The following is a 21,471-nucleotide window of genomic DNA, read 5'->3' on the forward strand; positions in this document are numbered from 1 at the left end:
ACACAAAGAAATACAGAAAATGCTTATAAATACACAAATCATCTACGTTAATTCAACAACAGGAAGCTGCATCTTGCAAAGTGAAAAAATGCTTAGAAACACAGCGAAAGTGTCCACTGCATATTCACACAGCGCACATAAAAAAGCAGACACACTGCAAAAACAGGTTTCTGCTTGGAGGACTTTAACGGAATGACGAGTCAGTGCATCACAACATTGTGTTATCTTTGTCTCTACCTGGTCAGCAGAGCTGAGTAAGTTGATTTAATTACTTTATTCATAATTTTACTCTGAAGATAGCTATATTTTTGTGTTTTATCATTTTTTTGCAATGCACTGAACTATAGGGGCAGCACAGTGCTTAGTGGTTATGCTGTTGCCTCACAGAAAGAAGGCTGGTCCCTTCTGTGTGGAGTTAGCATGTTCTCCCCGTGTTTGCATGGTTCCCTCCCATATCCAAAAACGTGCAGGTTGGGTGAATTGGAAACTTTATTAACTGTACAGTGCATATGGAAAGTATTCACAGGGCTTCACTTGTTTCACTTATTTCATGTGGTTATGTTACAGCCTTATTCCAAAATGGATGAAATTCATTTTTTCCTTAAATTCTACACACAATACCCCATAATGACAATGTGAAAAAAGTTTTTTTTTTTGGCAAATTTATTAAAAAACAAAACAAAACTAAGAAATCACATACATAAGCGTTCACAGTCTTTGCCCTGAAGCTCAAGCTAAGTTCCCACTGTTGACGGTGCATGTCAAAGCACAAATCAAGTATGAAGTCAAAGCAATTGTCTGTAGACCTCCAAGACAGGATTGCCTTGATGCACAAATTGGGGGAAGGTTACAGAAACATTTCTGCTGCTTTGAAGGCCCCAATGAGCACATCTGTAATAGAAGAAGTTCAGATCCACCAGGACTCTTCCTAGAGCTGGCCGCCTGTCTAAACTGAGTGATCAGGGAGAAGTGCCTTAGTCAGGGAGGTGACCAAGATCCAGATGGTCACTCTGTCAGCATTCCTCTGTGGAGAGAGGAGAACCTTCCAGAAGGACAATCATCTCTGCAGCAATTCACCAATCAAGCCTGTATGGTAGAGTGGCCAGAGAGAAGCCACTACTTAGTACAACCCCAATTTGTTGTGTGGGCCGCTGAAGAGGAGGTACTGCTGGCCCACCACCACCAGAGGGCGCCCTGCCTGGAGTGCGGGCTCCAGGCACCAGAGGGCACTGCCGCCTCACAGGAGCAGCCGGGGTGACAGCTGTCACTTATCACCGGCGACAGCTGTCATCAATCATCGGATCGACAGTGGTATATCAGCAAGACGGCATCTCCACCTCATTGCCGAGATATCGCTCTACCAAAGAGGTAACTTCTCAGCTGATTGTGTTTTTGAATAACTGTTGCTTGTGTGAATTGGACAGCATTTATTCTGTTCCTTTTTCGACGAGAGGTGGAGGTGGTTTCCCACCATACGTGTTGCTGGGTGCACACGCACCCACTTCTAACTGTGTTTGCTCATCGCCAGCAGTACCAGATCCGACACGCGGAGGCAGTGGCCACCTGGGAGTTCGGGACTTGGCGGCTCCAGTATTCCCGGGGTTCGGTGGCGGAGGAAACCGTGTGGTTCCGGTTCGACTTCGGACTGACGTCTCCTATCTTCGAGCCTGCCCACATGACATTTTGTATTTGAGCTTATCTAATATTGTAATCTGTTGTTGTTGTGCACTTTCACAACAGTAAAGTGTTGTATTTGGCTTTATCCATTGTCCGTTCATTTGCGCCCCCTGTTGTGGGTCCGTGCTCTCACACTTTCACAACACAATTCCAATGAAGTTGGGACGTTGTGTAAAATGTAAATTAAAACAGAATACAGTGATTTGCAAATCCTCTTCAACCTATATTCAGTTGAATACACCACAAAGACAAGATATTGTTCTGCATGGAGGACTTCAACTGACAGATAGTTTAGTCATTCATTTTCTTTACCCACTTACTCCAATTAAGGGTCATATGGGAGGGGTGATATTGTTGTCTTAATCTGAAAGTATGGAGGCCTTTCTCAGCTACCATAGGAATGTCTTTATTAAATGCAATGAATGAATTGTAAAGATGTTTCTGTAAGAAGCCTTTCTGCTGCCTCTCAGACAGGTCTTGACCTCCTGTAGATCTCTGACATTTCTGTGCGTATGGAAAATGCAGAGCAGGCGGGGAAGCCCCCATGCAGACGCAGCCCTGTCACTGAGATCTGAACTCACTGTGAGGACACAGTGTGCTGCAACACAGCAACATCCTGTGAACATCCTGAAAGAAGTAGCTGCTGTCATCACGTGGAGCACCAACTGTAGAACGTTTCATCCCAGCCAAAGACAACAGCAGCTAAAGTCACTGACTTTTGTACCTTTAGTCAATAAGGTAAAGTATTTGTGATATATTTGAATTTGTGTAGGTTCTGAATCAGAGAAATTATCTTGTGTAATTGCCCCCCCAACACACCCTTTTTTCAACATTGTCTCAAACAGAATTTTACTTTGATTTGATTTAAATTTGTATCGTCAGATTCATTTTTCCATGACAAGATGCTGAAGGCAGAAGTCTAAAATTGTTATGTGGGCCACTGAAGAGGAGGTACTGCTGGCCCACCACCACCAGAGGGCGCCCTGCTTGGAGTGCAGGCTCCAAGCACGAGAGGGCGCCAGACCCAGAAGAAGTGACAGCTGTCACTCATCGCACCAGCTGTCACTCATCTACACCACTATATAAGCCGGACTGCAACTCCACCTCCCCGCCGAGAAATCGACTACCGAAGAGGTAATTTTCTCTGCTGACTCATATTGTTGAGTGATAATCTGAACTTCTTTTGCAGCCGTTATCCTGTGGTGTTTGTCCTTATCTGTGGGATTGGCGTTTGGTGTGACAGCGACGGCTTCGCCTCACACCCCAAACCAGATAAGTGGTTTAAACAGGAGCTGCACGAGTGTGTGATTGGAGGTGGAGGTGCTCCCTCCTAACTGTGTGCAGACTGTGGATTACTGAGTGTGCGGACTCACACTCATTCATCTTGTCTTTGCTTTCTGCCAGCAGTACCAGGGTCGACAGCCGAAGACGGAGGCAACCTGGGGACTCGGGACTTGGCGGCTCCGGTGTTCTTCAGACCGTTGTTGGTGGAAGCCGTGTGGGATGCGGCTTCTCTCTCGTCGGGGGTCTTCTATCTTCGAGCCTGCCCACACCTCACCTGGTGTTAATTGACTTTGCAAATTTTGTGTATTTAGTTGTGTGTTATCACAACATTAAATTGTTACTTTTTGGCTTATTCATTGTCCGTTCATTTGCGCCCCCTGTTGTGGGTCCATGCTACGACACCTTCCCAACAGGATTTCTCGGCCATTCGTCATGGATTCCGAGGGGCGTCAACCCGAGCTTGAACGGCCAATGGAAGAGCCAGGAGCGCAGGCGTCAGCGGGAGGCGTGTTGAGTGAGCTGCAGCAGATCTTAACCGCCTTCACGGCTCGGCTAGATTTAGTGACCGAGCAGAATGTTCTCCTTAACCAGAGGGTGGAGGCTCTCACCGCCAGGGTGGAAGCGCGCGATCAGGGCGCTGCTGCAGCCACTCCTCTGGCTGGTCCTGGGCCTGTAACAGACGTTCCACTGGTCGTTCAACGACCCCCCCCCCCACCGTCCCCTGAAGCATACATAAGCCCTCCGGAACCGTACGGGGGCTGTGTTGAGACGTGCGCAGACTTCCTCATGCAGTGTTCGCTCGTCTTTTCACAGCGTCCTGTCATGTACGAGTCAGACGCCAGCCGGGTGGCTTATGTTATTAATCTGCTTCGAGGAGAGGCACGCGCCTGGGCTACGGCGCTTTGGGAGCAGAATTCACGGCTCCTAACGTCTTATGCTGGGTTTATACGGGAGTTCAAACAAGTGTTTGACCATCCCAACAGAGGCGAGACCGCTTCGAGCGTGCTGCTGTCAATGAGACAGGGGCGCCGCAGCGCTGCCGAGTATGCAGTCGACTTCCGCATCGCGGCAGCGAGGTCCGGCTGGAATAACGTTGCGCTCTGCGCCGCCTTCGTAAATGGACTGTCTCCGGTCCTGAAGGAGCACCTTCTGGCTAAGGAGGAACCGCGGGATTTTGACGGGCTTGTCGATTTGGTTATATGCTTAGACAACCGTTTAAATGAGCATTGTCGGGAGCAGGCCGGGGGGCGTGACCGGGCACGAGCCGTCCCTCCCACTTCCGGTTCTGAAAAGGTGACGTCGTCCCCATGCTTCACTGCCAGAGAGCTCCGTGTGGCTACAGCTCCCCCTGCTGAGGAGGCTATGGACACGAGCAGGGCCAAAGTAAAAACAAACGTCAGACAAAGGAGGCTGGCCCACGGGGAGTGTTTTGTCTGCGGCTCTTGTGAGCATATGCAGAAGGACTGCCCCAAAACGGTCAAACTACAACGCCCGTCCTTAGAAACTGGGCTAAGGGTGGGCCATAACACGCACGCGGGGAAATCCCGCAAATCTGCACGAATCCCAGTGACGATCCTTTGTGTGGATCTAACCCTTCACGCCCCAGCACTGGTAGACACGGGTCGGACGGGAATCTGCTGGATAGCAGATGGGCAAAGGAAGTAGGGCTCCCCCTGGTGGCTCTGCCGGCACCATTGCAGGTGCGAGCACTAGATGGCACCCTGCTTCCATTAATCACCACATCAGACACAGCCAGTGACCTTGGTTGTGTCTGGAAATCACAGGGAGGAGATAGTGTTCCATGTAACACCTTCTACCTCTCGAGTGATTTTGGGATTTCCATGGATGGTGAAGCACAATCCCCGGATAGATTGGCTGTCCGGGGTTGTGACGCAGTGGAGCGAAACCTGCCACCCGGAGTGTTTAGGATCCTCGGTTCCTCCCGGCACGACGGCTAATGAGGAGGTCAAAGTCCCCCCCAATCTATCGGCGGTGCCAAAGGAGTACCATGATCTTGCCGACGTCTTCAGCAAGGATCTGGCGCTCACTCTTCCCCCGCACCGACCGTCGATGTGCCATCGATTTGGTCCCGGGCGCTGAGTACCCGTCCAGTAGGTTGTACAACCTCTCACGTCCGGAACGCGAATCAATGGAGACCTACATCCGGACTCTTTAGCTGCCGGGCTGATCCGGAACTCCACCTCCCCGATGGGTGCTGGTTTCTTTTTTGTGGGCAAAAAGGACGGCGGGCTCCGTCCATGCATTGATTACAGAGGGCTGAACGAGATCACGGTTCGCAACCGATACCGTTACCTCTGTTGGATTCAGTGTTTCACGCCCCTGCATGGAGCCCAAATTTTCACAAAATGGATCTTAGAAACGCGTACCACCTGGTTCGGATCCGGAAGGGAGACGAATGGAAAACGGCATTTAACACCCCATTAGGTCACTTTGAGTACCTGGTCATGCCGTTCGGCCTCACTAACGCCCCCGCGACATTCCAAGCTTTGGTAAATGACGTCTTGCGGGACTCCCTGCATCGGTTCGTCTTCGTATATCTGGACGATATACTCATCTTTTCCCCGGACCCTGAGACCCATGTCCAGCATGTACGTCAGCTCCTACAGCGGTTGTTGGAGAACCGGCTGTTTGTGAAGGGCGGAGAAGTGCGAGTTCCACCGCACTTCTTTGTCTTTCTTGGGGTTCATCATCTCCCTCCAACTCCGTCGCCCCTGATCTGGCCAAGGTTGCGGCGGTGAGAGATTGGCCCCAACCAACAAGCCGCTGGAAACTGCAGCAGTTCCTCGGCTTTGCAAATTTCTACAGGAGGTTCATTAAAGGCTATAGTCAGGTAGTTAGCCCCCTGACTCCCCTGACCTCCACCAAGGTCCCCTTCACCTGGTCGGATCGGTGCGAAGCCGCGTTCAAGGAGTTGAAACGCCGGTTCTCGACTGCACCAGTTCTGGTGCAGCCTGATCCTGATCGCCAGTACATAGTGGAAGTGGACGCCTCTGACTCAGGGATAGGAGCCGTGCTGTCCCAGAGCGTGGAGGCTGATAAGGTTCTCCATCCTTGTGCCTATTTTTCCCGCAGGTTGACCCCAGCTGAACGGAACTATGACGTCGGCAATCGGGAGCTTCTCGCGGTGAAGGAGGCTCTTGAAGAGTGGAGACACCTACTGGAGGGGGCGTCGTTGCCTTTCACGGTTTTCACGGACCATCGGAACCTGGAGTACATCCGGACCGCCAAGCGGCTGAACCCCAGGCAAGCCCGCTGGTCTCTGTTCTTCGGGCGCTTTGACTTCCGGATCACGTACCGCCCCGGGACCAAGAACCAAAAATCGGATGTGTTGTCCCGGGTGCACAAAGAGGAAGCCAAGGCGGGGCTGTCGAACCCCACCGAGACCATCATCCCTGAGTCCACTGTCGTGGCCTCCCTTACCTGGGACGTGGAGAAGACCGTCCGGGAGGCCCTGGCAAGGAGCCCGGACCCGGGGACCGGCCCCAAGAACAGACTGTACGTCCCACCAGAGGCCAGAGCTGCCGTATTGGACTTCTGTCACGGATCCAAGCTCTCCTGTCATCCGGGAGTGCGTAGGACCGTGGCAGTGGTCCAGCAGCGCTTCTGGTGGGCATCCCTGGAAACCGACGTTCGGGACTACGTCCAGGCCTGTACCATCTGCGCCAGGGGCAAGGCAGACCATCGGAGGACCTCGGGACTCCTCCAACCCCTGCCGGTGCCTCACCGCCCCTGGTCTCACATCGGCCTGGACTTCATCACGGGCCTCCCGCCGTCCCAGGGCAACACCATCATTCTCACGATAGTGGACCGGTTCTCCAAGGTGGCCCACTTCGTGGCCCTCCCGAAGCTCCCGACGGCCCAGCAGATGGCAGACCTCCTGGTCCACCACGTCATGTGGCTGCATGGGATACCATCGGACATCGTATCAGATCGTGGTCCCCAGTTCTCTTTGCAAGTTTGGAGGAGCTTCTGTAAGGAGCTGGGGGCCACCGTGAGCCTCTCGTCCGGGTACCACCCCCAGACAAACGGCCAGGCAGAGCGGGCTAACCAGGAGTTGGAGCAGGCCCTTCGCTGCGTCACCTCCGCGCGCCCGGCGGACTGGAGTCACCATCTGGCCTGGATCGAGTATGCCCATAACAGCCAAGTCTCGTCTGCTACCGGCCTCTCCCCTTTTGAGGCATGTTTGGGGTACCAGCCCCCATTGTTCCTGCTGGTGGAGGGAGAGGTCGGTGTGCCCTCGGTCCAGGCCCACCTCAGGAGGTGCCACCGGGTGTGGCGGACCGCCCGCTCTGCCCTGTTGAAAGCCCGGACGAGGGCCAAGACCCATGCGGACCGCAGGGCTTCCCCGGCCCCCACATACCAGCCGGGCAGGAGGTGTGGCTTCAACAAAGGACATCCCTCTCTGTGTGGACTCCCCTAAGTTGAAAGACAGATACATTGGACCATTTAAAATCCTCAAAATCATCAACCCGGCCGCAGTGAAGCTCCAACTCCCAGCTTCACTGCGGATCCACCCTGTATTCCATGTGTCCCGCATCAAGCCACACCACACCTCGCCCCTCTGTGCACCTGGACCTACGCCGCCTCCTGCCCGGCTCATCGACGGGGAGCCTGCTTGGACAGTCCGCAGGCTCCTGGACGTCCGTCGTAAGGGCCGGGGGTTCCAATATCTGGTGGACTGGGAGGGGTATGGACCTGAAGAACGCTCCTGGGTGAAGAGGAGCTTCATCCTGGACCCGGCCCTCCTGGCCGATTTCTACAAAAGACACCCGGACAAGCCAGGTCGGGCGCCAGGAGGCGCCCGTTGAGGGGGGGTCCTGTTATGTGGGCCGCTGAAGAGGAGGTACTGCTGGCCCACCACCACCAGAGGGCGCCCTGCTTGGAGTGCGGGCTCCAAGCACGAGAGGGCGCCAGACCCAGAAGAAGTGACAGCTGTCACTCATCGCACCAGCTGTCACTCATCTACACCACTATATAAGCCGGACTGCAACTCCACCTCCCCGCCGAGAAATCGACTACCGAAGAGGTAATTTTCTCTGCTGACTCATATTGTTGAGTGATAATCTGAACTTCTTTTGCAGCCGTTATCCTGTGGTGTTTGTCCTTATCTGTGGGATTGGCGTTTGGTGTGACAGCGACGGCTTCGCCTCACACCCCAAACCAGATAAGTGGTTTAAACAGGAGCTGCACGAGTGTGTGATTGGAGGTGGAGGTGCTCCCTCCTAACTGTGTGCAGACTGTGGATTACTGAGTGTGCGGACTCACACTCATTCATCTTGTCTTTGCTTTCTGCCAGCAGTACCAGGGTTGACAGCCGAAGACGGAGGCCACCTGGGGACTCGGGACTTGGCGGCTCCGGTGTTCTTCAGACCGTTGGTGGTGGAAGCCGTGTGGGACGCGGCTTCTCTCTCGTCGGGGGTCTTCTATCTTCGAGCCTGCCCACACGTCACCTGGTGTTAATTGACTTTGCAAATTTTGTGTATTTAGTTGTGTGTTATCACAACATTAAATTGTTACTTTTTGGCTTATTCATTGTCCGTTCATTTGCGCCCCCTGTTGTGGGTCCGTGCTACGACACCTTCCCAACAAAAATGAGACACTTGAAACTTGAAATCCCACCAACATTTAAATGTAAAAAAAAAAAAAAAAATACATGAATCTAGCTCCTGTATGGTTTGACCTGTTTGGGCAATAAAGGAGAAAAAAAAAAAAATCAACAGCAATCAGAGATTTCTGACGTCCACCCATCCGGATCCGGATCACCTCCAAAATGTAGTTTAGTCATCTATGCCCTAATGACTATCTGTGGTGCAAATTTGGTGAGAATCCGTGAAGTCGTTTTAAAGTAATCCTTCAAAGCCTATATAAAGTGAAACTTGATTCAGAATCTGGATCTGCATCCAAATCACCTCCAAAATGTAATGGAGTCTTGGCGGACATAATAACTGGTACAATGAATTTCTATATAAAAACTTAATTTATATGACTTTCAGGCAGAAATAAAATATGGAAGCACAACAGCTAAAAGTATGAGGTCTGTCCAAAAAGTATCCGACTTTTTTATTTTTTGCAAAAACCATATGGATTTGAATCATGTGTGATTGCATCAGCCAAGCTTGAACCTTCGTGTGCATGCGTGAGTTTTTTCACGCCTGTCGGTTGCGTCATTCACCTGTGAGCAGGCTTTGTGTGAGCACTGGTCCACCCCTCTCGTCGTTTTTTTATTGCGAATAAATGTCTGAACGATTTGGAGCTTTGCTGCATCAATTTTTTTCAGAAACTGTGAGAGACCTCCAGGTGGACACCGTTCGGAAAATTAATATGGCTTTCAGGGACGATTTTATTGGGATTACACAGATTAAGGAGTGATCCAGACGGTTTAAAGACCGCCCACAACTGCTGAGAGTGCTGATCGACAGGCTCCAACCCCGCTGGAACAACCAGATCATTTCCAACGTGAAGGCTTTGTTGATCCGGGACGTCGTCTGACTTTCACAAAAAGGCAGAAGGCGTGGACATCAACACTTTTTCGGCACATTCTACTGTTACAGGAGTTTTTTTTCATGGAAAGAAAAGCGGAGGGACGCGCCACGGAGCCGTTCATTATGCAGCACAAAACCACCTCCGTGTTGGTCTCACAGGACGGCTTCAGGTGGATTTCAGACGGCTGTCGGTTGCTTTTCAGTCGTGTGATTATCCGAGAAATTGAGCATGAGCTGGACATGCCCCAACATGTCCTGTGAGGCTTCATCACGGCGTTGTTTTGCGCCATGCAGCTCCACCGCGACGCGTGGAACTCCTCCGCACGTCTGTCTCAGTGTGCCAAAAAAGTGCTGATGTCCACGTCTTTTCACAATTCCTGTGCTAGTCAGATGACATACCAGATCAAGACAGCGTCCAGTTTAGAAATGAACGGCACATTCCACTGTTACAGGAGTTTTTGTCATGGAAAGAGGAGCGGAGTTCCGCGCGTCGCGGTGGAGCCGCATGGCACAAAGCAACGCCATGATGAAGCCTCACAGGACATGTTGGGGCATGTCCAGCTCATGCTCAATTTCTCGGATAATCACACGACTGAAAAGCAACCGACAGCCGTCTGAAATCCACCTGAAAGCCGTCCTGTGAGACCAACACGGAGGTGGTTTTGTGCCGCGTAATGAATGGCTCCGTGGCGCGTCACAGTTTCTGGAAAAAAATTGATGCAGCAAAGCTCCAAATCGTTCAGACATTTATTCGCAATAAAAAAAACGAAGAGAGGGGTGGACCAGTGCTCACACAAAGCCTGCTCACAGGCGAGTGACGCGACCGACAGGCATGAAAAAACTCACGCATGCGCACGAAGGTTCAAGCTTGGCTGATGCAATCACACGTGATTCAAATCCATATGGTTTTTGCAAAAAATAAAAGGTCCAATACTTTTTGGACAGACCTCGTAGATCCAAAGTGGTCAGAGAGTACAGCTACACCACAGAAAACTTTACACCAGCTTTTAAACGCCATCTTTTTATAAAGTTAACTAAAGACAAATAATCTGAAGTCATTTCAATAAAAGCAATGCATAAGTTGATTTACACAGACTCTCCACTCAATACAAAATATAAAGATTGATATGGATGCACATTACTGAACAGTTGAGCAGGTGGCAGCACAACACAATGTTCTGATATACATTCTATGACAATATTCAGAATCACAACCTTTTTGAAATGTTTGAGGAACACTGTATACGTCACTGTGGAAAATTCAAACGTAGTGTTGTTAGTCTGCATTATATAACGGCTGAGTGGATCCTTGTCATTTGATTGGTGCTTTGTATGTCACATGACATGGATTAATTCATCCCATTTGTGTTGCATTGCATTTAGAGTGCAATCTTGGTTCCATACTTTCGGTACCATTGGACACACGCACGCACGCGCACACATCCTCGTGCACATGTGCTAGCGCACGCACGTGCCACATGTGCTCGTGTACGCGCATGCATGCCCCACGTGTGCTTGTGCACACACATGCACACGCACCCACACGTGCGCACGCACGCACACACAAATCAGATCCACTTTGCTGTGTGGAGGCTGTTTGCAGGAAGTTGGAATGAAAAGCTGGACTAATTTCTGATGTGATTTTTTTTTCGCTGCACTGAGGATGTACACAGTCATTTTTAGGGTAGTACACACGCGCACAAGCACCAACCCGGTGTGTGCGCGCGGGGGGACAACGAGCTAACTGACGCTGCTATTTCTTGTGACACACACACACACACAAACACACACAAATGAAGAGTTCAGATGCAAAACCCAGTATCTCCAAAACCATAATTTTTTAGTTGAGGCCAACATGTACTTGGCTGTCAAGGGGACCATCAGTGTGCAAAATATGAAAGAATTTGAGCAAACTGTTTTCATTTTATTGATGAAAGTCTGTGCATTTCCAAATATGGTTTCCTTTAAATCTCCATTTTCAACTGCATTTTTCTCCATTAAAAAATACTTAATGGGTTTTGCATCTGAACTCTTCAAACCCACTCCGCTGTAAGCCGTCTGGATGCATGAAGAACTGTTCAGGTGAAAAGCTGATGTGATTTTTGTCTGGACTGAGGAACTACACAAAATCTTTTTTTTTCTTCTTCTTCTTTTTTTTGTTAGGAAGTCCGAAGTCAGTGCACAGCATCACGGACTACATGTCACAATTTGGACTTTAGCAGCAGTGGAACACCAAAATTTAAGTCCCTTTTCTGTTGTTTAGAAATTAATAAACTATCAAATGACAAGGATCTATTTCAGTCATTATATAAAACAAATAATGAAGGTTTTTACATTTTTTTCAATGGATCGAATATTTAATTTGGTGAAAGCTGGAACATACCATTCAACGAGGCGAGTTGAATGGTATGTTCCAGCTTTCACCTCATGAAATATTCGTACCATTGAACTCATAAATATTCATTATTTGTATACTAACCCATGGCACCCTGAGCAAACATTGATAAGCTTACCACTGACAAAGGACACTTTTCTATCAAAGACTTACAGTTAGTAGACTTAGTAAACTAAGTCTAACTGTAGACTGTAGTCTGCTACTAAAAAAAATGAGGTGGGCTTCATAGATAATTGGCAAAGCTTCTGGGGAAAACCTGGTCTTGTTAGGAGAGACGGCATCCATCCCACTTTGGATGGAGCAGCTCTCATTTCTAGAAATCTGGCCAATTTTCTTAAATCCTCCAAACCGTGACTATCCAGGGTTGGGACCAGGAAGCAGAGTTCTAGTCTTACACACCTCTCTGCAGCTTCTCTCCCCCTGCCATCCCCTCATTACCCCATCCCCGTAGAGAGGGTGCCTGCTCCCAGACTACTAATAACCAGCAAAAATCTAAGCATAAAAATTCAAAAATAAAAAATAATATAGCACCTTCAACTGCACCACAGACTAAAACAGTTAAATGTGGTCTATTAAACACTAGGTCTCTCTCTTCTAAGTCCCTGTTAGTAAATGATATAATAATTGATCAACATATTGATTTATTCTGCCTTACAGAAACCTGGTTACAGCAGGATGATTATGTTAGTTTAAATGAGTCAACACCCCCGAGTCACACTAACTGCCAGAACGCTCGTAGCACGGGCCGAGGCGGAGGATTAGCAGCAATCTTCCATTCCAGCTTATTAATTAATCAAAAACCCAGACAGAGCTTTAATTCATTTGAAAGCTTGACTCTTAGTCTTGTCCATCCAAATTGGAAGTCCCAAAAAACAGTTTTATTTGTTGTTAGCTATCGTCCTCCTGGTCGTTACTGTGAGTTTCTCTGTGAATTTTCAGAACTTTTGTCTGACTTAGTGCTTAGCTCAGATAAGATAATTATAGTGGGCGATTTTAACATCCACACAGATGCTGAGAATGACAGCCTCAACACTGCATTTAATCTATTATTAGACTCAATTGGCTTTGCTCAAAATGTAAATGAGTCCACCCACCACTTTAATCATATCTTAGATCTTGTTCTGACTTATGGTATGGAAATTGAAGACTTAACAGTTTTCCCTGAAAACTCCCTTCTGTCTGATCATTTCTTAATAACATTTACATTTACTCTGATGGACTACCCAGCAGTGGGGAATAAGTTTCATTACACTAGAAGTCTTTCAGAAAGCGCTGTAACTAGGTTTAAGGATATGTTTCCTTCTTTATGTTCCCTAATGCCATATACCAACACAGTGCAGAGTAGCTACCTAAACTCTGTAAGTGAGATAGAGTATCTCGTCAATAGTTTTACATCCTCATTGAAGACAGCTTTGGATGCTGTAGCTCCTCTGAAAAAGAGAGCTTTAAATCAGAAGTGCCTGACTCCGTGGTATAACTCACAAACTCGCAGCTTAAAGCAGATAACCCGTAAGTTGGAGAGGAAATGGCGTCTCACTAATTTAGAAGATCTTCACTTAGCCTGGAAAAAGAGTCTGTTGCTCTATAAAAAAGCCCTCCGTAAAGCTAGGACATCTTACTACTCATCACTAATTGAAGAAAATAAGAACAACCCCAGGTTTCTTTTCAGCACTGTAGCCAGGCTGACAAAGAGTCAGAGCTCTCTTGAGCTGAGTATTCCTTTAACTTTAACTAGTAATGACTTCATGACTTTCTTTGCTAATAAAATTTTAACTATTAGAGAAAAAATTACTCATAACCATCCCAAAGACGTATCGTTATCTTTGGCTGCTTTCAGTGATGCCGGTATTTGGTTAGACTCTTTCTCTCAGATTGTTCTGTCTGAGTTATTTTCATTAGTTACTTCATCCAAACCATCAACATGTCTATTAGACCCCATTCCTACCAGGCTGCTCAAGGAAGCCCTACCATTATTTAATGCTTCGATCTTAAATATGATCAATCTATCTTTATTAGTTGGCTATGTACCACAGGCTTTTAAGGTGGCAGTAATTAAACCATTACTTAAAAAGCCATCACTTGACCCAGCTATCTTAGCTAATTATAGGCCAATCTCCAACCTTCCTTTTCTCTCAAAAAATCTTGAAAGGGTAGTTGTTAAACAGCTAACTGATCATCTGCAGAGGAATGGTCTATTTGAAGAGTTTCAGTCAGGTTTTAGAATTCATCATAGTACAGAAACAGCATTAGTGAAGGTTACAAATGATCTTCTTATGGCCTCAGACAGTGGACTCATCTCTGTGCTTGTTCTGTTAGACCTCAGTGCTGCTTTTGATACTGTTGACCATAAAATTTTATTACAGAGATTAGAGCATGCCATAGGTATTAAAGGCACTGCGCTGCGGTGGTTTGAATCATATTTATCTAATAGATTACAATTTGTTCATGTAAATGGGGAATCTTCTTCACAGACTAAGGTTAATTATGGAGTTCCACAAGGTTCTGTGCTAGGACCAATTTTATTCACTTTATACATGCTTCCCTTAGGCAGTATTATTAGACGGCATTGCTTAAATTTTCATTGTTACGCAGATGATACCCAGCTTTATCTATCCATGAAGCCAGAGGACACACACCAATTAGCTAAACTGCAGGATTGTCTTACTGACATAAGGACATGGATGACCTCTAATTTCCTGCTTTTAAACTCAGATAAAACTGAAGTTATTGTACTTGGCCCCACAAATCTTAGAAACATGGTGTCTAACCAGATCCTTACTCTGGATGGCATTACCCTGACCTCTAGTAATACTGTGAGAAATCTTGGAGTCATTTTTGATCAGGATTGTTGTGTGGGCCGCTGAAGAGGAGGTACTGCTGGCTCACCACCACCAGATGGCGCCCTGCTTGGAGTGCGGGCTTCAAGCACAAGAGGGCGCCAGAACCACTGGGAGTGACAGCCGTCAATCATCCTCAACACCAGCTGTCACTCATTCATCTCATCATCATCATCACCATAAAGGCCGGACGGCGACTCCACCTCCTCGCCGAGAAATCTCCTACGATTCGAGGTAAACTTCTCTGCTGTGATTATTGCGAATAATAATCTGATCTGTTTTGCAGCTGTTTTTCCTGTTGGTATTCCTTATCTGGGATTTTTGGCGTTTGGTGTGACTGCGACGACTTCGCCTCACACCCCAAAACCGATAAGTGGTAAACAGGAGCTGCACGTGTGTATGATTGGAGGTGGAGGTTCTCCCTCCAAGAGGAATCATTAATCAAGGTTGCTGGGTGTGAGGATTCACACTCACCACCTTCTGTTTCTGTCTGCCAGCAGTACCAGGGCTGACAACGGAGGACAGAGACCACCTGGGGACTCAGGGCTTGGCGGCTTCGGTGTTCTTCAGGCCGTTGGTGGTAGAAGCGGTGTGGGCCCCGGCTCTTCGTTCATCCGAGGTCTCCTATCTTCAAGCCTGCCCGCAGTCCTCTTGTGTATGATTGGCAGCACTCTTGTTTATATTACGTTGTGTTCTTGTGCAACATTAAATTGTTACTCCTTCTCTTATCCATTGTCCGTTCATTTGCGCCCCCTGTTGTGGGTCCGTGTTACGACACCTTCCCAACAAGGATATGTCATTCAAAGCGCATATTAAACAAATATGTAAGACTGCTTTTTTGCATTTACGCAATATCTTTAAAATTAGAAAGGTCTTGTCTCAGAGTGATGCTGAAAAACTAATTCATGCATTTATTTCCTCTAGGCTGGACTATTGTAATTCATTATTATCAGGTTGTCCTAAAAGTTCCCTGAAAAGCCTTCAGTTAATTCAAAATGCTGCAGCTAGAGTACTGACGGGGACTAGAAGGAGAGAGCATATCTCACCCATATTGGCCTCTCTTCATTGGCTTCCTGTTAATTCTAGAATAGAATTTAAAATTCTTCTTCTTACTTAGAAGGTTTTGAATAGTCAGGTACCTTCTTATCTTAGGGACCTCATAGTACCATATTACCCCAATAGAGCGCTTCGCTCTCAGACTGCAGGTTTACTTGTAGTTCCTAGGGTTTGTAAGTGTTGTGTGTGGGCCGACAGAAGAGGAGGTACTGCTGGCCCACCACCAGTGGGCGCTCTGCCTGAAGTGCGGGCTTCAGGCACGAGAGGGCGCTGCCGCCATGGACACAGCCGGGGGTGACAGCTGTCGCTCATTACCTCTTGACAGCTGTCACCCATCTACTCAACATCATCTCACTCCATAAAGATCGGACGTCATCTCCACCTCGTTGCCGAGATATCATACTTCATTGGAGGTAATATCCTCAGCCTTTTGTAAATCTGTTTATTGTGAGTGTTTGCCGGAGAACCGGTCGTTTTTGAGGAGACTGTGCAAGACGGCGCTCCTTTTCAGCTGAGACCGCTGCAACGCGCTGAGTGAGAGGTGGAGGTGGCATTCCCACCGTTATTGTTACTGGGTGTACACACACCCACACTTGACTGTCTTTGTTCTTCGCCAGCAGTACCAGATCCGACAGTCGGGGACGGTGATCACCTGGGAATTCGGGACTTGGCGGCTCCAGTATTCACCAGGTTCTGGGGCGGCGGAAATCGTGTGGTTCCGGCTCTCCTCAGGACAGACGTCTTCTATCCTCGAGCCTGCCCACACGTCACCTTTGTGTATTGACTGTTGTGATATTCTGAGATTGTCTGTATGTTCGTTGTGCACATTCACAACATTAAATTGTTATATTTTGGCTCATCTATTGACCGTTCATTTCATTTGTTGTGGGTCCGTGTCACTACACTTTCCCGACAGTAAGAGTAGAATGGGAGGCAGAGCCTTCAGCTTTCAGGCTCCTCTCCTGTGGAACCAGCTCCCAATTCGGATCAGGGAGACAGACACCTTCTCTCCTTTTTAAGATTAGGCTTAAAACTTTCCTTTTTGTTAAAGCTTATAGTTAGGGCTGGATCAGGTGACCCTGAACCATCCCTTAGTTATGCTGCTATAGACTTAGACTGCTGGGGGGTTCCCATAATGCATTGAGTGTTTCTTTCTCTTTTTGCTCTGTATGCACCACTCTGCATTTAATCATTAGTGATTGATCTCTGCTCCCCTCCACAGCATGTCTTTTTCCCGGTTCTCTCCCTCAGCCCCAACCAGTCCCAGCAGAAGACTGCCCCTCCCTGAGCCTGGTTCTGCTGGAGGTTTCTTCCTGTTAAAAGGGAGTTTTTCCTTCCCACTGTTGCCAAGTGCTTGCTCACAGTGGGTCGTTTTGACCGTTGGGGTTTTTCCGTAATTATTGTATGGCTTTGCCTTACAATATAAAGCGCCTTGGGGCAACTGTTTGTTGTGATTTGGCGCTATATAAATAAAATTGATTTGATTTGATTTTAGTACAGCTCAGTAATTTTGTCATTTAATCCCAAAAACAATTGGCTTCTTGGGGTCACCATGTCTAACATACACACACCACATTTGGTGACAATTGTGCAATTAGGAAAGATCTTACTGCACTCATAAGATTTTTACAAAGTACATCTCAGTGACAATGACTCCCCACACATGGTGACATCTAGCCCACTGCCTGCACTGTGGTAAAAACACACTGTGATAGACCCGACAAATAACACCTCAACCATGCAACCTGACCAGAAATGCCAAAACAGCTCCCCATTCTCTCCAGCACAATGCACTGATCACCTGTAACAAAGGTGTGGAATCTGTATCCAAAACCTGGAACAAATTTTTCACCACTTTAATCTCACTGTGGTCCCTGTGCTCTGTCACAGACTGGTGTTCTGTCCAGGGTGTACCCTACCTCATGGTCTATGACTGCTGGGATAGGCTCCAGCCCCCCGTGACCCTTAATTGGAGTAAGCGGGTATAGAAAATTTATTGACAAATGTGGTCTCTGTGGAGCAATATGCCTTGAACTTTGACAGTAAAGGTCACAGAGCACATTTTTCTAACAAATACGAAGTCTGAAAAGTAACGGACCTTTTTATTTTATGCAAAAAATATATGGATTTGATTCATATGTTTTTACATCAGCCAAGCTTGAACCTTCGTGCGCATGCGTGAGTTTTTTCACGCCTGTCGGTTGCGTCATTTGCCTGTGGGCAGGCTTTGAGTGAGCACTGGTCCACCCCTCTTGTCGTTTTTTCATTGCAAGGAAATGGCAGAATGATTTGGGCTTTGCTCCATCAGAATTTTTTTCAGAAACTGTTAGAGACAGGGAGCTGGAAACCATTCGGAAAATTCATTTGGCTTTCGGTGAAAATTTTTTGGGCTTCACAGAGATTAAGGAGTGTTACTACTGCCCACAATGGTGCACGGCGCGCCGCACTCCAAGCCATGATCGACAGGCAGAAACGACCATTTCATTTCTAAACGGATGGCTGTATGGCTCTGGGACCATCATGTGCAATTTCTCTGGTTATCACAAGAGCTGGACATCAGCCATTTTCCGGCAGATTTCACTTTTAACAAGAGATTTTGTCATGGAAAGCCGCGCGGAGGCTTCGCGCGTCATGACGGAGCCGCTGATGGAGCGAGACAAAGAACACCTCCGTTTTGGAGTGTCAGAGGACAAGTTGGGACATGCCTATCTCGGCTTTCAGTGGCTTACCAGTCGAGTGAGTACAAGAGAAATTGTGGAGAGCTGGGCATGTCCCAACTTGTCCTCTGACACTCCAAAACGGAGGTGTTCTTTGTCGCGCTCCATCAGCGAATCTGTCGTGACACGCGAAGCCTCTGCGCGGCTTTCCATGACAAAGTCTCTTGTTAAAAGTGAAATTGCCGGAAAATGGTTGATGTCCAGCTCTTGTGATAACCAGAGAAATTGCACACGATGGTCCCGGAGCCATACAGCCACCCGTTTAGAAATTAAATGGTTGTTTCTGCTTGTCGATCGTGGCTCGGAGCGCGGCGCGCCATGCGCCATTGTGGGCTGTCCTTAAAGCGATAGTAACACTCCTTAATCTCTGTGAAGCCCAAAAAATTTTCACCGAAAGCCAAATGAATTTTCCGAATGGTTTCCAGCTGCCTGTCGCTAACAGTTTCTGAAAAAATTCTGATGGAGCAAAGCCCAAATCATTCCACCATTTCCCTGACAATAAAAATCCGACGAGGGGGGTGGACCAGTGCTCACTCAAAGCCTGCCCACAGGCGAATGACGCAACCGACAGGCGTGAAAAAACTCAAGCATGCGCACAAAGGTTCAAGCTTGGCTGACGTAAAAACATATGAATCAAATCCATATATTTTTTGCTTAAAATAAAAAGGTCCGTTACTTTTCTAACAGACCTCGTACTTACAGATACTAAGCAACCACTTTTTCTAAGTCTTCTCGAAACACAGACAATAGGTTAGAAATTGGTTTATATGTTACCACCAATTCCAGCTTCAAACTGAGTTTCTTAAGAAGCGGTTTTATCACACTAATCTTGATCCAGAATAACCACAAGTCCATACATTCCAAATCGGGGTTACAAGGAAAGGTCTGAAAATCTTTCCTTACTAAAAAAGGCACTGAAATTGCTGGAGTCCACAATCCAACCCAACACCCAATCAATACAAGGATTGAACGTAGATGCTTTCAGAGTGTCTTTAAAGAATTTCTTCTGACCTCCTTGGGACCTCTTCGCTTGCTGTAGCTCGCCATAGAAGATCCTTATGGGCTGCTGATAGTAGGGCATGTGAGCAACCTGGCCAGCCCAGCGTAACTGGGACTACTTTAAAATGGTGTAGATGCTCAGAAGGACTGCTTGTGCGTGTGCCTCAGTGTCTGGGATCCTGTCCTGGCACTTGATGGTCAGCAGCTTTCTGAGGTATGTTGTGTGGAAGTGGTTCAACTTCTTGGCATGGCGTTGGTACACTGTTCAAGTTTCACAAGTGTAGAGCAGTGAAGGGAGTGCTACTGTAAGGAAACCTTCAGCTTCGTCTCCAGACTAATGCTCCTTCTGTTCTAGAGAAGGTGTATTGTCTAGGTATATTGTCTGCCAAAGGTTGAGCTGGCCCTTGCCATCCTGATGCTCACTTTGTCATAGATGGCTATGCTATGTAGCAGTGTGCCGCTGAAGTAGGTGAAGTGGTCCAATGTATTGAGTCTCTGACCATTGACTGTGATGTTGGACTCAACATAGGATTTCCCTGGGCCTGGCTAAGGCAGAATATCAGTTTTTGTTGTTGTTGTTCTGTTTCTTTTTGTGCTGATGGTGAGGCCGACATCTCTGTAGGTAGTGGTGAACTTGTCGATGCTGAGTTCAGCTTCAGATCCTGCACTGAGGGCACAATCATCAGCAAACAAAACGTCTCTGATGAGGGTCTGTCCTGACCTTGGTTTTCGCTTGAAACCTCCTGAGATTAAATAGCTTGCCATCTGTTTGGTAAGTGAAGCTGATTCCAACTTTGCCATCTCTGAATGCATCAGTCAGCAGCGAATATGAAGCTAAACTGTGTTGGTGCCAGGATATGGTTCTGCTTGACGCCACTTGAGACTGAAAATGTTGCACATGTCTCTCCATTGTCCTGGATCTTTGCGTACATGCCATCATGGAACTGGGAAACCAGGGAAATAAACGTCCGTGGGCACCCATACTTGGCCGTGATCTTCTAGAGACCTTCTCACGGTGTTGAGGGCCTTGGTCAGGTCGACATAGGTGGAGAACAGGTCAGCATTCTGCTTCTGGCATTCCTCTTGCAGTAAATACTATGTTGATGGTTCCAAGAAATTTCCAGAATCCACACAGGCAGAGTCAGGTTACACCCTGCACAGACTGCTAGTCTGTCCAATTGACCTAACATGCATGTCTTTGGAAGTGGGATGAAGCCGGAGCACACAGAGGGAGCCACGTGTACACAGGGAGAACATGCAAACTCCAGACAGAAAGGACCAGGCAGGAAGACATCCCAGGATCTTCTCACTGTGACACAACAGTGCTAACCACAAAGCCATTGTTCAACTCCACATCCTACCTGAACACCAGAATTCATTTGGGAAAAGTCACAGGCTCTGCTCCCACTCCACATAGCACTCATAATACCTATGTATCAGATGGCTATGTCCAGTAAATTATTAGTAATCCTACAAATTCTCAAGATGCCCCACAGAGCGGCCTGGTGAACCGAGTTAAACTCTTTGGGAAAAGCAATATACAACCCCCAAATCAGAAAAAGTTAGAGTGACATGTAAACTGCAAAAATAAATAAATAAATACATTTTTAAAAGCAGCAATCCTTATCTCAACTGTGATTGCCAGACAATCAACCGGATGTTCCATGATTTTCATTGAGAGGTTGACAGAAAAATTCCACCACCTCTGGCTACACTGCAAAGACACTTGCCACCGAAAGTTACAAATTTTCAGGTTTTGTCATTTATTGCAGCAACAAGGACAAACTGGATGTTTTTATCTTCCACAAGTAGTAAAACTAGACAAGAAAAGATGGATTATTAAGTGCAGAGAGTCACCTGGTTACATTTTGGTAAACGTGAATAATTTGTTTGATACTACACAGAGGAATCCATCTAAACCTAAATCTAAAATCTAAAAAGTTCTAATAAACTCTTTCTGATTTGGGGTTGCAGCACTGCTATATCAGTGGTTGACATTCCTA

The 21,471-nt window shown here is 47.4% G+C and overlaps 1 protein-coding gene across 1 annotated transcript in view; it reads right to left on the bottom strand.

Moving 5' to 3' along the window:
• col28a1b (collagen, type XXVIII, alpha 1b) overlaps positions 1-21,471 on the bottom strand; it is a 154,307-nt gene that overhangs the window by 126,409 nt on the left and 6,427 nt on the right. The window lies entirely within an intron of this gene.

This window comes from Thalassophryne amazonica, chromosome 7, assembly GCF_902500255.1.
Source record: "Thalassophryne amazonica chromosome 7, fThaAma1.1, whole genome shotgun sequence".
NCBI lineage: Eukaryota > Metazoa > Chordata > Actinopteri > Batrachoidiformes > Batrachoididae > Thalassophryne > Thalassophryne amazonica.